Source organism: Chrysemys picta, chromosome 21, assembly GCF_011386835.1.
Source record: "Chrysemys picta bellii isolate R12L10 chromosome 21, ASM1138683v2, whole genome shotgun sequence".
Lineage (NCBI taxonomy): Eukaryota > Metazoa > Chordata > Testudines > Emydidae > Chrysemys > Chrysemys picta.
This window is the reverse complement of record NC_088811.1, coordinates 16,361,995-16,380,100: the sequence shown is the minus strand read 5'-3', so window position 1 is coordinate 16,380,100 and position 18,106 is coordinate 16,361,995. Positions and strand designations below refer to the sequence as shown.

The 18,106-nt window shown below is 50.6% G+C and overlaps 1 protein-coding gene across 1 annotated transcript in view; it reads left to right on the top strand.

The window, feature by feature from the left end:
- Positions 1–3,361: 3,361 nt before the first annotated feature.
- Positions 3,362–18,106, top strand: part of IGSF21 (immunoglobin superfamily member 21) — a 305,537-nt gene continuing 290,792 nt past the window's right edge. Inside the window, exons 1-2 of the mRNA XM_024111253.3 lie at positions 3,362–3,416; positions 11,127–11,169. The gene's annotated coding sequence lies outside the window, so the exon portion shown is untranslated. The remainder of the gene's footprint in view (positions 3,417–11,126; positions 11,170–18,106) is intronic.

Below are 18,106 nucleotides of genomic sequence, written 5' to 3'. Positions count from 1 at the left end.
CTGTTCTTTGTTGATGGACAATAAGGAGTAGGGGGGTGTAGAGTATAAAGCCAGAAACACCATTGTGATCCTCAAGTCTGACTTTGTGTATAACAGACGCCATAGGACTTCCCCTGAATTAACTCCTGTTTGAACTAGATCGTATCTTAGGCTAGGTCTATACTACCCGCCTGAATCGGCGGGTAGAAATCGACCTCTCGGGGATCGATTTATCGCGTCCCGTTGGGACGCGACAATCGATCCCCGAATCGGCGCTCTTACTCCACCAGCGGAGGTGGGAGTAAGCGCCGCCGACAGAAAGCGGCAGAAGTCGATTTTGCCGCCGTCCTCACAACGGGGTAAGTCGGCTGCGATACGTCGAATTCAGCTACGCTATTCACGTAGCTGAATTTGCGTATCTTAAATCGACTCCCCCCTGTAGTGTAGATGTACCCTTATAGAAAAACACCCCAATCTTGATTGCAAAAATGCCAGTGATGGAAAATCCAGCATGAACCTTGGGACACTGCTCCAGTGGTTAAATACCCTCATTGTGAGAACACTGCACCTTATCTCTAGTCTGACGGCACCCCTGCTTTGCGCTCCCAGCCTTAATTCTCTCTTCAGTTTGGCAACAGTCCATCTAGTGCAGTGGTTCTCAACCTGCAGCCCGTCCCGTAGAGTGACCAGACAGCAAATGTGAAAAATCGGGACAGGGGCTGGGGGGTAATAGGAGCCTATATAAGAAAAAAAACCCAAAATCGGGACTGTCCCTATAAAATCAGGACATCTGGTCACCCTACCGTGGGCCGTTTGCAGCCCAATCAGCACATAGCTGAAGCCCATGTGACGTCCTCAGGGCCACAGGTAGTATTGGATGTGGCCCTCACCAGTAAATAGGTTGAGAACCACTGATAGACTCTGTTATAAGTGCAGGTCCTGGGCATTTTGTACTAAGGCTGTTGGACACAGACAGACCCTGTGGTTCTCTCTGGCTCCTAGACTAACCCAGTCAGTGCTGCTACACAGTCTGATTCAAAGACCATTGAGGTCAACGGGAGTCTTACCCTTGAGCTCAATGGGTCTTGGATCCGACCCTAAAGCCTGGCCTGTCTTGGAACAGATGGTTGGTCTTTTCTCAGGCAGGGCCAACCACAGACTGGGGGACTTGCCCAGAGTGGCAACTGACACGGGAGCTTGCTGGGAGCACTGTGGGAAAGTGACCGTTTCACCCTCCCTACTCTCTGCCAGAGGTGGGTTGAATTTTTTTTTTTCACACCAGCAGTAAATGGTCCCACTAATGTTCACAAATGTCAGCAAGTGAAATATCACCGTTCCCGCACAAAGCCCAGCTCTTCCTTGAGCTTATCCCCTTAGAGGGCTTAACAGGCCTGGTCCAGGGTGGGGAGCAAGGTACAGACAGCTAGACAGGCAGCCCGTACCCTCTGGATCCTAGCGCAGCCATGGTCTGGGGACTTGCAGAGTCTAGGCTGGTTCCCACCTCTCTGAACCAAGCCCTGTATTCCAGTATCCCTGGGCTGGGAGGAAGTTTGGACTCGCTCCAGAGCTGTATCAGAATTGCTCAGATTAGGCACGTGTCTAGTTCAAAGGGAAGGTAATGATGATGAAGGATGTCAGATCAATGGCACTGGACAGCGTGATTCTTTGCTGATCCTCCAGGCTGCCCTACCTCTCAATCCAGTCATGGAGGGAGCACCACTAAATGGGTTCACATCGGTCTCCAGGGCCCAGTCAAACTTTGGCTCCTCTACTGAGTCTGCCAGTGAGGGGGCCAGTGGGGGTGGTTTGGTGACATCATCGTTTGTCCAATAGGAAGCAAATGCAACATCTCCTGGTGAAAATGGCAAAAAGCCATCCTCTAGGGGGGAAAATATTAATTCTTTGTATTACCATAGTGCCAAGAGCCCCCCAAGTGTGATTGAGGGCCCATACATACACACAGTAAGGGACAGTCTCTGCCCTGAAAAGCTTACAGTCTAAATGGACAGCATAGACAATGGAAGCATTATTATTTCCATTTCACCGATAGGGAAACTGAGGCACAACACGATTTACGTGACGTGTCAAAGGTCACACACTCGGTGTGTGGTAGAGCTGGGAATTGAACCCAGATGTTCTCTGGCTCACGTCCGTGCCTGAATTACAACACCCACCTGGGTCACAGCAGGATGAATTCCGGTGGATTATGATTTTTCCTGACCCAGTGAAAATGTTACCATTTTCCTAAAGAAATGTCATCGCTTGTGCAGTTATCTGGGTGTTCTGTCCAACAACATTAACATCTGGGGAAAATCCAAGAGGAGAACAAACATTTTTGCTTTCTCCTGCTCCGGCGACTTTTCCCCAATTTCTCCAAGGGTGAGACATTTAAACATTGTATTAAAGTTAATGTTTAAAATGAAATATACTCAAGTTAAGAGGGAAGGTACTGTAGATCTGGGGTCAGGCTCGAGTTATGAGGGATTACAGGTATCGGTTGCAAGGTTCACGAGATACATACATATCACATAACCAGAATCCACCCAGATTGGGGTGCGGGAGTTTTTAAAGCGTCAGTGGATAAGTGGGCTCGGGTATACCACCCCATGGAATGTATTCAGAGTCCAAGTCAGGATCAGTGTAGCGAATAAGTACATGGGTGGGGTGCATCTCTCGGTTCGTCAGGGAAGGAAGTGGGTTATTTCCCTGGTCGGCGGTCTTGGTTACTCGACCTGGTACTGGCGGTATCCCGTGATGTGTTCCATATAGATGTCTCTGGACCGTCTGATGGTGTCGGACACCATGAGCTCTCTCATGAGCCGGGCGTAGTATTATAACCTCTAGAACTACAAGAAAAAAGTGGTCTCGCCGGTGTGTATCACCACCGCCCCCTACTGGTTGGGATCAGACTTGTGTGTCTCTGCGATTGTTGCGCTCTGGTGGCTGGAGGCCTACAGAGCCTATACAGTCCAGCAATCCCTGAGCTTCTCTTTCGGCTTGGCTTTTGGGCCCTAGTCCACATGTATAAAATGGATCCGATGACTGTGGTATCTGGCGCTCTGTGACCAGGGATTCGTAACAGCTGCTTAGACCTCCAAGGGCTAAATACTGATCCAAAATAATGAGACGTAGGCAATAGAAAGTCCATCAGGCAAGGCTACTGTGATAAATGAAAGAGGGGGGAGCTTCCTTTTATGGACAGCCAGTTAGCTATACAGTCCCTCTTGGTGGCTGTTCTCTGCTTGCTTTACCTGTAAAGGGTTAACAAAGTTCCCCAGGTAAAGGAAAAGGAGTGAGCACCTGACCAAAAGAGCCAATGGGAGGGCTAGAACTTTTTAAAATGGGGGGCGGGGGAACTTCGCTTTGTTTGTGTGTTTGTCTCTCCGGGAAAGAGGGGAACAGAGGACATAAGCAATGCTGTGTAAGGCTTGAACCAGGTATAAAAATTCATCTTTCATACCCAGAAGAAATAATTTGGACAGGGAATGTTTAGTTAGATGCTTTCAGGTTTATTTCTTATTTTGGCTTGTGGCTCTCCTCTGTGCTAAGCCCAGATGCTTTTGTTTGCTTGTAACCTTTAAGCTGAACCCCCAAGAAAGCTGTTTTGGGTGCTTAATTTTTGTCATTGTTTCTTTTAAGATCTAGCAAAAAGCCTAAGTTCCAGATGTATTTTTTCCCTTTTTGTTTTTAATAACATTTACCTTTTTTAAGAACAGGATTGGATGTTTGGTGTCCTAAGAGGTTTGTGCAAGTTGGTAGCCACAGCTCATTAGCTGGTAGCCACAGCTCATTTCCTTTGTTTTCTTTCCCAGCTCTTCCGGGGGGGTGGGTGAAAGGGCTTGAGGGTACCCCACAGGGAGGAATTCCCAAATGCTCTTTCCTGGGTTCAAAGGGTGTTTTTTGCATTTGGGTGGTGGCAGCGTTTACCAAGCCAAGGTCAGAGAGAAGCTGTAACCTTGGGAGTTTAATACAAGCCTGGAGTGGCCAGTATTTTTTTTTTTTAAATCCTTGCGGGCCCCCACCTTCTGCACTTGAGGTGCCAGAGTGGGGATTCAGCCTTGACAGCTACAGGTGGGGTTGTAATGGCACAAGCTGCTCCACCAGGGGGCAGCCGGCTGGGAGATGCCTGGACTCAGGGCATCTCGCAGACAGCTTCCACGGAGACCCCCAGGCTGGATTTTGAAAGCTGTCCTCCCCAGGCTGAAGGCCGTCCCTAACGAGGCCCAGGTCACAGGGATGGCTGGCAGAGCCAGAGGCAGGATTGTTTCACGGGGCCCTTAACATATTTCATGGGTAACTTCACAATTATTCATCAGGAAAAAGAAAATCCCCGACCCCCCTTCTTAATCAGCGTCTGAGCTCTGAGCCTCGTCTGCTTATCTCTGCTTCCCTGCTAATCACTTACCACAGCATTGACTCGCCTGCTTTGTTCGGAGCGACTGCTCCCCAGTTGTATGGTGGCTTTACAAAGGAAGGTGACTACCCCTGCACTCTGCTGCTGTCATGCCTTAGAGGGCCTGTGGCTCTGGGGCAGCTCCCCCAACATGGTTATACCGGTAGAAAAATTGTGTGTAGACCAGACCTACTCTAGATTTAAACTGATTTAAGAGCGTCCACACACAAAATTGGCCCACTGTAAAATTACACCTTTACGCCAGGTCTACACACGGTTTTTGTACTGGTTTAACTAGTTTTCCACCAACGTAGTTATACTAGTACAACCCGTAGTGTAGACGCAGTTATACTGATGTAAAGGTACCTTGCACTGGTTCAGCTCATTGCCCTTCTAGTACAGGGGACTATTATGCGGCTATAATCGTATCCTCGTTATAATTATTCTTACCACCGTAGTGTCTAGGAGCCCCCGTCATGGACCCGGACCCCACCGGGCTAGGCACAACACAGAGCAGGGTTGAAGCATTTGAATTCCGCCGGTATAGTTAAAGAGGTACAATTTTTGTGGGCAGACAAGGCCTTAATTAAATTGGTACAATTTTGTGTATCGACCAGGTCTAATTGAAGTAAGCCTGGTTTAAACTGAAATAAACTGTGGCCTACGTTGTGCAGGAGGTCAAACTAGACGTTCGTAATGGTCCCTTCTGACCTTAAAGTCTATGAATCTATCAGTGTGTCCACACAGCCTTTGGCTTCAGTTCAACTAAATTGGTTTAGTTAACCTAGGGGTGGCCTACCTGAGCCTGAGAAGGAGCTAGAATTTACCCATGTACATTGCCAAAGAGCCACAGTAATACGTCAGCAGCCCCCCATCAGCGCCTGCCCTCCAGCCCCCAGCGCCTCCAGCCTGCGGCAATCCGCTGTTTCGCACTCGCAGGAGGCTCTGTGGGGGCCGGGGAGGAGCGAGGGCACGGCAGGCTCAGGGGAGGGGGCGGGAAGGGGTGAAGTGGGGACAGGGCCTGGGGCAGAGCCAGGGGTCGAGCAGTGAGCCCCCGCCCCTCCCGTCCTGGCACACTGGAAAGTTGGCACCTGTAGCTCCAGCCCCGGAGTCGGTGCCTATACAGGGAGCCACATATTAACCTCTGAAGAGCCGCATGCGGCTCCGGAGCCACAGGTTGGCCACCCCTGAGTTAACCCAATGCACTCCAGGCAGACCAGTCTTTAGGGACAGACATTCCCTGCTCTGAAGAGCTTACAGTCTAAAACCTGGGCTACGCCTAAACATTATATCACCCTAGCTGCAGTGCTCAGGGCTGTGAAAAATGTTGTGCCCTGCACAACTTAGTTAGGTTGACCGGTAGATGCAGCTCGGTCGACAGAAGGATTCTTTTACACATGGGAAACCGAGGAAAGAGAGATTAAGTGAGTTGCTCCCAGCTACACAAGGAGTCAGTAGCAGAGGTGAAAATCAGACCCAGAGCCTTAAACCTGAGCTTTAATCACAAGACCATCCTCCTTTTTTCTTGCTCCTCTGCTGTAGAGGAGCAGCTGTTAGAAATAATAGTGGCATACCTGTCCGCTTTGGAAAGTTTTATCGATACAGCCATCGTGTTACTGTTAATATTTGTTGTTTGTATTAGAGTAGCACCTAAGGGCCTCTGTCCTTTATCCGGCCCTGTTGTACAAACACACAGTAAAGAGACAGTTCCTGCCCCTAAGAGGTGATGCTGTATGATGGTATATTACATCATTTGAGAAATAGGATGTGATTGTCTAATTAAAGATTGTATCCTGAGGCATACACACAAAGAGGGCAGAGTTAAGGTTGTTTTCCTTAACTTTGTCCCTCCACCCATGTGTATGCCAACCTTATTTTGCCACTTCCTGATTTGTATGTGCGTCGCTTTGAGACTTTAACAGAGGTTGCTGTATGGAATTTCCTAGTTTTTTGTTTTTTTTTTTTTAAGAACACAAAGATGTGGGGGAAAGAACCACACCGAAAGAAGCATAGGTCTGCAGGACGTCTAAACTCTGCGGCTATGCTGAATTATTATTATTAACCATTTACATTATGGTAGCTCCTAGAGGTCTCAGCCAGTCTGGAGCCCTATCGTGTTAGGTGCTGTCCAGCCGTAGAGCAAGTGACTTTCCCTGCTCCAAAGAGCGGGGAAATCGATAGGACAGAGGTGGGAGGGAATGATGGGGGAGGAAAATAATAGGATGCCTTAGCACAAATTGACTCCATGCACAATTCTTAGCTAATTAGGATCAGGCAGTGCGAGTAATTCCAGCCAATCAAGGGCTAGCTGTGTGCACAAGTTGTCAGCCCCTCTGGCAGTGTATGTGATTCTCAGCCCATCAGAAGTAGAAATGACAACTTGCCCTCTGCCTAGCTGGCCTCCGCGGGCCGTTTTCTGCAGGCGTGCTAGCAGAGGGGAGTTTTGCAAGGTGGAGAGGGGTGGCTGCCTGGACTCTTTGGCTAGGTCTACACTACGGGGGGGTGGGGGGGAGGTCGACCTAAGATACGCAACTTCGGCTACGTGACTAGCGTAGCTGAAGTTGCGTATTTTAGGTCGACGTACCTGGCTGTGAGGACGGCGGCGAGTCGACCGCTGCCGCTCCCCCGTCGATGCTGCTTCCGCCTCTCGCTGCGGTGGAGTTCCAGAGTCGATGGCAGAGCGATCAGGGATCGATTTTTATCGCGTCTACACTAGACGCGATAAATCGATCCCCGATATATCGATTGCTACTCGCCGATCCGGCGGGTAGTGAAGACGTGCCCTAAGAGCGAGAATGTTGCTAGCAACAGCACGTGCGGTTTCCGGAATGTGGAACAATTTGGTTGGATTCTGCAGGAACGCCCTGTTCCATGCACAGCAGGGAACCTGCAGGAGATGACCCTCCTCCTGCCGGGGGTTAGGCACTTCCCCTTCCCTAGCTATAATGCTCCTAGGGTGTGTACAGGGAGGGCTCCACTCATTCCAAAGCGTGCAGGAGCCCAGCTTGACCCCTGCTATATCCTCTGAGGTCTGCAGGGGCTGAGCCAAATCCCATTCATGGCAAGGCTCCCACTTGTAGTAGAAAGAGGGCCTGAAACCTAAGCCCTTATATCAGAGTCCTGGGCTTAAGTAGTGGTCAAAACTTTGCTGACATAAAGCAAACTCAGGCTCTGAGCCAGAGACAGGCCCTGCTCCAGAATCTGGTAATACAATAGTGCAAAACACACACATTCCTAAGAAAGGCGCCAGGACCCTCACGCAAACAAATTCCAGAAGGGTGGTACCAGTACCAGAACACCCCGATACCCAGTCTGGTACAAACACACCCCTCAAAGGTAACGAGAATACACTGACCCCTCCTAAAGATGAGCTCAGGATGACAGCATGATGGATAGAGATGTTTTGATCGAACCAACAGGTACAAGGTGATGGGTGGTAGTTAGCTACATCACAGAGTGGTAGCTAGGTATGTCAGAGGGCAGTAACTAGCCACGTCAAGGGGCAACACGTAACTGGTTTGTATCCGTGTATAAAGACTTATCTCAGACGGAGTGTCTTTGTCTGGGGAGAATGGAAAGTCCCGCTATTCACTGAGCCGGTCCATTGTCACAAGCACACGTTAGTGTACCTGCAACCATTAGGCCGTGGCGTTCGCACTATGCTTCATCAGCAATAAACCTGACCAAGTGCCTTTGCCATGAGCCGAGTGTGTGGATGTATTGGGCAGTTCGCTCAAAGTCTGCTATCTCCGCTATCTGCTACCCATGCGTAAATGGGGATCTAGAGACCTGGGCTCTAGTCCAGCTCTCTCACTGACTAGCTGCATAAATGTTGGCAAGTCACAACCTGGCTCTGTGCCTCAGTTTTCCCATCTGTAAAATGGGGATAATAACAGTGCCACTCCTCACGCTGAGGGATATTTTCGGGACCCAGATAACACAGCCCTAAGTGCCATAGAAATGCCTATAAATAAATACCCTCAGGCCAAATCCTCTTTCTTGGCTCCATTCTCCCTTAATATTCACATTCTTTTCGGGGCTTAATCCATCTGTTTTCTTCCAATTCCTTTTCTAGCATCTATGCTCCTTCCTGGGGCTCCCTCTTCTCCTTGCCCAGAAGCCTTCAGCCCCTCCACTGGAAAGCAGCTCTCTGGCTTGTTCCTCTCAGGCAGATGTCTCGGGAAGGCTGTAGGTAGCCCCTGATTGTACCGGCAGCTCCATCCTTACCCTCTCAATTACATGGTAATGCACGTTAAAATTACAAATTTATTTATAGTATTTTTTTTTTTTACTCTGCAATTTTTTACAGCTCATCTGCTGTAACAAATTCTACTTCATAAAGCAAAGGAACAAGTTATTATTACCTTATGGAAATAAACGCCAGCAGCCGATCTTTATTCCGGGCCTCGGCGTTTGTCTCCTGGAATACTTAATACTGTTTCAATCAAGGCTCCGGATTTGTTCCAGTCACTGAGGACGGAGGAAGCTCAGCTCAGGGCTTCCACTTTTATATTCTTCCCTCTCCGCCCCCCGTTCGATGTAATTTACTCCATCGCCGACCCCTTGTTATTTGTTCGCCTTGGATGGAGCGAGGAAAGGTGGTAATGTGTTTGTTCAGCGCGGCCCAGTGGCTCTGATGAAACTCTAGCAAGGGGTTTTGGGTCCTCCGGAGAACATTCTGTTCCAGGAGTAGGAAGGGATTGGAGCTGTTTGCCAGCACCTTTCTTCTGAGCTCGGTGACCTCGGTGTTTCCTTTTGAACTGGAGGAGCAGAGTAACTGCTCTGTTTTTACTTTTTGTTTGGTAGGTTGGTGTCCTTGAGACAGATGCTCAGGGCTACTGTGGGGAAGATGAAAATTCATATTTATAAACCAGTAGGCCTCAAACCCAAGCACGGCCCCACGGTGCTAGGCGCTGCACGTGCACGTAAGGAGAAGGAGTTCTGCCCTGAAGCGCTCACAGTCTAAACTGTCAGTGCCGGGGAGGGGAAACTGAGGCAGGGAGCAGGGAAGTGTACTTGCCCAAGATTACACAGCATGTCAGTGGCAAGGACAGGGAGAACCCAGGTCTCTGGAGCCCTACTCCGGTGTCTTTCCAAGCCTTAGAGCCCTCACTCGCGGGGGAAGTTTTACCCTTTGGGAGGCGAATGAGCCCTTCTCTCTCTTAAGGCCCAATCCTGTGTGGTGAGAAGCCTCCTACATTCTCATTGGAGGCAGACAGCACCACGCAGGATCGGGCCCTTACTCCCAGGTGTGGGAGTGCTCCGCTACCTGGAGGAGACAGATTTTAGGGGTGCATGGAGAGCCTTGCTGCTCAGCTGCCCTGCCAGCAGGTGCCTCAGGAGCAGCCAGAGGAGAGCTCTCAGAGCAGAGCCGGTCACCTGGAGGGACAGCGGTGGAGCAGAGAGGGGACAGCAGAATGAGGAGCCAGGGGAGGATCTGACAAAGGGCAGAGACTGCACAAGCCATCGGTGACTGTCCTGCAGGGATGCTTTGCACGGGTCTCACCCCTCTTCTGTGCAGGGCATGATCCTCATTGCACACGTAGGGAAACTGAGGCACGGAGCAGGGGACAATGACTTGCCCGAAGTTGCACAGCGGGTCAGCGGCAGAGCTAGAAAGAGAACTCAGGTCTCCTGGTGCTCTAACCACTAGATGGGCCCTGTCTCTAATAAGAGTTGTGCCCCACAGGTGATCTTTTTTAAAAAAAAAATTCCTGATTTCCTAGCGCAATGCTAGGCTGGGTTCGTGGATAAGGCAGGGCATGGGAAGATGTGGGTTCAATTCCTGGCTCTGCCTTCGGCTCCCTCTATGACCTTGGGTTAGTCATTTCATCTCTCGGTGCCTTAGGCCAGGTCTACACGACCTCCGGGAGAAGCCACTGGGGGCAGAGGGGTAACTATGCCGATGGGGAAAGCTTTCCGGTTGGGGTACTAACGTGCTGCAGTGGCACAGGGACAGCCCTGTACATGAAGACAAGTCCTTAGGGCAGGTCTTCACCATCCGCCGGATCGTGATCCATCTATCGGGGGTCGATTGATCCCGTCTAGTGGAGACGGGATAAAATCCGATCCCCAGTCGCGCTCCCCGTCGACTCCAGAACTCCAGCTCGCAAGAGGCGGGAGCAGAGTCGACGGAGGAGCGGCAGCGGTAAGTCGACCTAGTTTGAGAACCCCTGGATTAAAAGCACATGAAGGTTGCAAAGGCAAGGCCTCCACACTTAGGAAATTGCCGAATTAAGGTTGCCTCTGCAACCTCTGTTTCCTCCCCTTGGGAGTATCCTGCATTACGATCCAGCCTTTAATAACAGGGTCACAAGCCAGTCTGGGGAAAGCCAGGGTAAGGTGTTGCGGGGGAGCCCTGGATGGGACTAGCAGGAAGGTTGTGGTTAAAGACTGAGGGGTATTGGCAGAGCTGCATGTGGGAGCCCGGGACCACAGTTGCCAACTTTCAGGCGGTAAATAAGCCCCCCGACTTTCACAATAAGCCAAACATCAAGCTGATCCCATTTCAAACCAAGCCAGTCCCTAAGAACCCCAACACTCGATGTGACTAGATCCTCCCGGCCTGCAGTCTGGGACTGGGGTGGGCCCGCTGTGCACCCCGACTCTCTCCCCCCATTGCTCCTGCTTGCCAGGAGCCAAGGGAAAAAAAGAAGCAACAGGCTACAATCCCAACAAGCCAAAAACTAGCCAACAAGCAACTCACAAGCCAATTAAGCCAAAACCAAGCCCATTTCTGCGTTTTTTTCCGCAGGTTTGCCATGTCTGTCCATGACGGGAATACGAAGCGGCTGCAGGTAGGGACTGAGGGGCCTTGGCGGAGCTGGAGAGGCAAAGGGAGATTTCACACAAACCTGCTAGCCCTCTTCTGGTTGTACCCACAACCAGCCCCGCGAGGCCTTCGGCACCAAGTCCCTTGCACACAGGAGCTGGGGGGGTTGTTTCGTCTCTCAGAACTGGTTCCCTGTCTGAGTCTGTGTCTCAGCAGCCGCCCCCTCCCCGCAATCACTTTAAAAACCAGATCCCGACACCCTTAATCTCCTCAAGTGCTTCTGCTCTTCACATTCCAACCAAATATTAGCTCCACCCACTAACCCCACTCCAGCCAAATTGCATTAAACAGAAAGCCTGCTTTTTACATTACCTCCCAGACGACCGACCGTTGTTATAACAACCCAGTGCAAATCTATTCCCCCCCCACACACACATACTCAGTTCCTCTCCCCAAGACCTCCGGGCCCAATCCCCTGCAATTTCAGACTGACTCTTATTAGTGACAGTCTGTCCTTTGCTTTCAGAAATGACCGCCCACTGCAGGCCAGGTTTAAGGAGCTTAGAACGCAGTGGATTTAATGGGAAACCTCTCTGAGCTGGAAAATGCTCTCCGTGGCTTTTCCATGTTCTTTGCCTTGAGCCCCGCTAGCTCCCGCTTGGTTTTCATCTATTTCGAGGCATCAGCCCTTTCTCCACTAGCCTCAGGATGTCTGCTTGATTCTCACCGCCGGTAGCTGACTTCCCGGGGTGATGAAGCACGGGAGGGAGAGTTATTCCAATTTCTTTCCAAACCCCTCTCCCTCTTGCTCTGTAATCCCCGTGTCAGCTATTTAGCATGGGACTTTCGGCCGATGCTGGTTCTGAGCATCACCAGAGCCAGAGTCCGGCGAAGGCATGACGCACCTCGGTGCCCGCTCACCTGTTCGTAGGATTCCGGGTGGGTTGGGTTTCAGTCGAAGAGGAGCCCAATGTTGCCAACTGTCCTGATCTTATTGTGCGTCTGGTGATATTTGATGCTTTTCTTAAAGCCCTGGTTCCTGGAATCCTGTTAGGATCTGGTTATGGAACAAACTTCCTGAGATCAAGTGAATCCAGAGTCTGTCTGTCTATAGGAACTGCTGCAAAGCCTTCCTCTTCAGAGGAAATTTTAGCTTTTCACCATATGACTGACACCCCCACCTACCTCTTCCCCCCCCCCCAAGAGGAAAATAATATAGCTTAAGAAACCCCAACAAACATGCCTATCCCAAGCGCAATTTGATCCTGAAAATGAAAAGAAGCCGGTGACTCAGTGAAGTTCAGTGGGGACTTTAGTATTGCTATTGACTTTATACAGACGGCACTCAGATTCTATGGTGATGGATGACAATATAGATAGATTAGATAGATAGGAATGTATGGTTATAGATTAGCTTAGATCTCAGGTTTCGTTGCTTTAAAAGTAAGTTTCTAGCTCTCATGGTTGCAGAGAAACCCTTGAAGATGTGACCACTGGAATAAATTGCCTAGGGAGCTGGTGGAATCTCCATCATTGGGGATTTTTTAAGAGCAGGTTAGACAAACACCCATCAGGGATGGTCTAGATAATACTGAGTCCTGCCATGAGTGCAGGGGACTGGACTAGATGACCTCTCGAGGTCCCTTCCAGTCCTATGATTCTACTAAAGGCTCTGAACCAGGAGACAAATTATTATTAGGGGCTTGAAAGGCTGGGTCCACAGGCAAGTCTTTGCCTCACAAAGGGGCCTGCAGAAGGGAAAGGTTGGGGAACTCTTCATCTAATGGGTGAAGGGTTCATTGGTTCCATGGTGGCATCAAACACATCAGAGTTTGGCCTTACTCAGCCTGGACAATCATCTAGCATCTGCTGTCAGAGCATGGTGGAGCGTTTGCTTCCCAAATGCTCCTGGATTCCTGCAGCTGCCCTGGGAATCAGGGATTGGTCGCATTTTCCAAAACAGGGCACACGTTCGGAAACTGAACCTGTTTTGATTGGCTGCCTGGGTCACATTTGGTTGTTTCTGTTCCCTGACTGGGTAAGAGTAGCTCTCAGGGCTGCTTTACACAGGTTTTGTACTGGGCTTTATTGGAAATTAGTAGGGTTAAAGAGATACAATGCCCTAGTGGGATTCGATTATGCCACTATAATGGAATATATAACCGTAGAGCTTATTCTCATACATTTAGGGGCATGAACCTATACTAGCATTATTATAGTAATCATCCCTAGCGCTTATAGAGTACTTTCCATTTCAAAGCGCTTTATAAATGCGGGTCAGTATCATTATCCCCATTTTAGAGATGGAGAAACTGAGGCACAGAGAGGGGAAGTGGTCCAGCAGCCCAATGGCAGCGCGAGGAATAGAGCCTAGGTCTCCTGAGTCCCAAGTCTAGTGTTCTACCCACTAGGCAACATTACCTCCTAGAAGACACCTTGATACTAGTATAACTGCGTTCACACCAGGGGTTGTCTAGATTGAACTAGTTCAGTAAACAAATGACCCCTAACATTGTTAAATTGGTACAAAACCAGTGTGTAGATCAGTCCTTGGAATCAGCTTGTAAGTGCAAGATTTGGCAATTTGGATTCACTCTCCAGGAAAAGTCTTCGCATCAATGTGTGGACTGCTTGGAAATGTTTCAAATTTTGAAATTTCAACAACAACAACAAAAACAGGGAAAAAAATTGGCTGGCAAACATTTATTGTTCCTGACCTGGCTATAATATATCGAATGACGGGACGTGGATGAAAAGTTTGGTCCAAATTTCAACAGAAAGAGTGGGGGCAAGAACATGTCCCTGGACTGGACTGTGGTGTTTTCACCCGCCTCCCTGCCATTCTCCTGTTTTCCAGCCAGCTTTGATTGATGTTGGAGGGATGGGTCCCGCCAGAGCACTCCATCATGGGGACTGCACCAAAGAGTGATCAGCGTGGGCAAGGAGGGTCCATTTACAAGTTCAAATGTATATTCGTGGGAACTTTTTTGTGGTGTCTGCACGGAGAGCTCTTTCCTGCAGAAATATTTCTCCTCCCCAGGAAAGGAATTGGCAGTACGGTCGTAGATTTCTCCAGGCAAAGCTCCCAGGCTGCAGGCGTGCAGACAGCAAACAAGGTGTGGGCATGCATGCCACGGAAAAGGATGGGGGAAGATAGTTATGAAGAATGCAGCTTGACAGCTGGAGAGAGACAGAAAGTGCCTCTAACTTTTGTTCTTATTTTTATCTACCTGGTTGATGTCATCAGCCTATTTATACAGATTCTAAGATGCCCCTTTCGTATGTGTTTTATATGTACGTGTGTGTATATATATATATATATGGATATGCAGGTTTATATTTGTACAGCTCCTGGGAGGATTCATTTAGCAAAGTGACTGGCGATCTTTTGATAGCTGATGTTAGAGCGGTGAGAATACAGGAATAATTCTCCTATTGGCGTCATACGTGCTGAGGGTTCGACAGTCACGAATAGCAAGGCTCCCCCTTTCTCATGCAACCTCAGGCCCCACGGGGTGACGTTGATTTCCCAGCCAGTTGGAGACCTTCCAGCTCCCACCCTCCCTGCTCAGCAGCGAGGTCTCCCCGCACCAGCTCCGAGATTGACTAGAGGGGGCGCCGTTGAGCTCTGAGACATGAGAGTCTCCCTCTGGTTCTGAGGTTGATGCACCTGCAGGACTCCTGGGCACAGGGAGCTGCAGGTCGGGAGTGAGGGGCATCGGCAGGGCCCCTTGCTGTTTCCGGGAATCCTTGTTACAGTGGCTCTCTTCCCCCCCGCACGCCCCCACCCCCGGGGTCAGGGCTGCCTTTAGCTCAAGACGGCGCTGGCTGGGTGGATAAAACCTGCATTTAAGCAACCTTTATTGCAATCAATAAATCATGGCATCGTATCTGATTGGGGACAGAAATAGCACACCAAGGACTTGCCGCTGCGGCAAGGGTGACCGCCACGTGTCAGATAACAAACCCCATGACTGATGGGGGGTTGGCTGGGAGCAGAGGGCACTTAGCCCCTTCGTATACCACCGGGAGCAGCTCCGCCCCCCCCCCCCACACACACAACTCCTTGGCATTCACTCATTGCTGTCCAGCACACAATAGTTCTTAGGCCTTATTTCCTAGAGCCTGGTGGCTGGTCAGGTTAATCGCAGCTGTGTGTGCCCTGGGCTTTGCCAAGTCCTGTTCCTGTGCCGTGGCCTGGAGGTGCAGATCCTACAGCCAGAGCTCAGCAGAGCGAGGGAGCAAGCGCCAGGCCTTCAGGAGCCTTGCCCCACCCGTCCCCAAGAGGATTGTGACCTATAGTAGAGGGGCCAGCTAGGGGCTGGGGAGAGGGGAGGCGAGTAGGTTCCAGTTGGTTTTGGTTAGATGGCGAGGACGCTGTAGAAGTTATGGACAAACGTCCACTCTGGAGAGGGACTTACGTGTGAAGGGAACCTTCCAAGCTACGGAGGCCCTACATCGCTGAGCAGGCCAGTGCTGCGAATCGGTCATCCTGGAAGTGGGAAGGGGATTAGTTTGCTTAGGAAAGTCCTAGACTAGTGGAGCTGCAGAGAGCGGCCCAGGCTAATGGGTATGAGGTCTCTTTTTCCATTCATAGTTTCCTTCCCCTTGGCAGATGCCCCTCACAGATACAGCAGCCAACACGCGCTCTGTAATAGCAGACGGCCTCGGCCAGGCAAGTCCATGTGATTAGCAAGGGGGCACTCGCTAATGACAATGACCAGGATGTTGGGGTGACCATCAACTTTCTGTGAAAAGTTCCAGGTCATCTTGAATTTGCATGTGGTGGAAGACACGGGGGCCTTTGGTTTGCACTGCGTGGAGAGTGGGAAGAGCTGAAGTCAGAACCATGTGGAACATGAATGGACGGTCTCCTGGCTGCTGATGGTAGCGTGTGGTCAAGTGGGCTAAGCAACCAGGGACACTGAATGCTCTTCCACTGACTTGCTGTGTGGCCTTGAGCAAGTCCTCTGATAACTAAAGATGGGGCTCAAGCCACAAGTTCAGATTAGGATCCTCAAGTTTTGGGGCGTTTGGATGGTGGGGGGAGGTTGGTTCTGCACCAGGATAGAGAAAGGGCCATTTGTCAAGTTTAAATCTGTATCCAGACTTCCTTGAAGTCTAAGGGGGTTTGAACTCCTCTCCGCAGGGCTCTTCTGTGACTCGGTTTCCCCACCTGTAAAACGGGGGCAGTGATACTCCCCTCCCTCCCAGGGCAGGGGTGCACAGGGTAAGGTTTGCACAGGGCGGTGAATGTGTTAGCCGGGAAGCAGTACTGTCTGAGCAACACACACAGATACGCGTTGAACAGATTCAGCGAAAGCCTCATTGCCAGGGAGTGCAGATGCTCCTCTTTCAGGGCTGAGATGTTATCGGGACCCACAGATGTGACTTCAGAGCCGTGACTTCTCCCCGCAACATGTTTTTATTAAGATTGTTCAGGAGATCTTCCCTGTGCCCTTGTGCGTGGTTATTTGGTGTCGGGTCTGTGGAGAGGCACTTCCTATTAGAGGAGCGGAATGTTTCTGCGGATCGTTTTTCCACTCGGAGTCCGATTTCCCTGTGGTTGCAGAACAGTTGGCTTAAGATACATGAGCCCGGTTCAATGGGCCTCGTGAAGTACACCTCAGCACAGGACACGCTGCAGAGGGGCAGCTGCACCTTTTTGTCCAGCCTGAGAGCTGCGCGGGGAGCACCGTGAACAGCCCTGCCTCTGACTCAAGCTGTGGCCGAGTGCTAGTGACAGCAGCCTGCCCAGCGGGGGGTTGCACCCCAGAAGAGGCTGCAGGCTTCACTGGAATCTGCCAACCTGTCACTGGTGGGGATTGGTGGCACTGGGTGGCAATTGCTGGGCTAATGAGGTAATTGGCGTAGTAATGGGAGGAGAGATAACTGGGAGGAAGGGGAAGTAAAGGGGAACTCGGAGAGGGTGCTGGGTGGAGGAGAGGGTGCCGCCTGTCCTGTCCAGGAACAGGATTAAAGGAGCAAAGACAGAGCTGGGGAAGGAGGGGGTGTTTGTGAGGAGGGGGCAGGAAGACTGGCTGAAGTTGCACCCTGGGACAGGAGCGGTACTGGGCCCACGTCCTGCTTAGGAGAGACTGCCAGGGCAAAGGAGCAGCGAGAGGAAGAAATCCAGTGAAAGGAGAGCAGGGAGCAGCGGAGTGAAGAACAAATGCAGAGCGACCGCGACAAAGGGGATCAGAGAGGGAATGGAAAAGCGCACCGTGGGCTCGCTGTGTGCGGGGGACCCGTTTGTGCCAGCCTAGCTTCTGCTGCCCAGCCTGGGGCGCCCTGCGGCTGGGAAACTAGAAGGAAAGGTTGCTTTGGGAAAGAAGGGTGGTCATGTGGTTAAGGTGCTCTTCAGGTCTGGTGAGTAGGGGGCTGAGCTGAAAGTGAGCAGATCTGGAGTTCTCCATTGCTGGCTCCATTCCGTGACCTTGGGCAAGTCCTTTCATCTCTCCCTGCCTCTCTTTCCCCTCCCACCCTTTGTTCGTCTCGGCGAGCTAAGCTCTTTCGGCCAAGGACTGTCTCTTTCTCTGTGTACATACAGCATCTGGCACCCAGAGAATCTCCATCCTTAGAGGTTTTTAAGGCCTTGCTTGACAAAGCCCTGGCTGGGATGATTTAGTTGGGGATTGGTCCTGCTTTGAGCAGGGGGTTAGACTAGATGACCTCCTGAGGTCTCTTCCAACCCTAATCTTCTATGATTCTACGATCTAGGTTGAGGAAGCTACCATGATAGAATAGCAAGACTTGGGTTCACTTCCACAGCCTTTCTGTGTGATCTTGGGCAAGTCATTTAATCCTTCTTGAATCATGCTGGGGGGGAAATCCATGGATTTAAATTACCGATCAAAAAAGGGACTATTTTTGCAAATACTAGTCAGAAGTACCTGCATCCCTCCTCTACGCACCATATATTGCTGTAGTCCCATTAACTATAAGATCCTGTTGTGACCGGG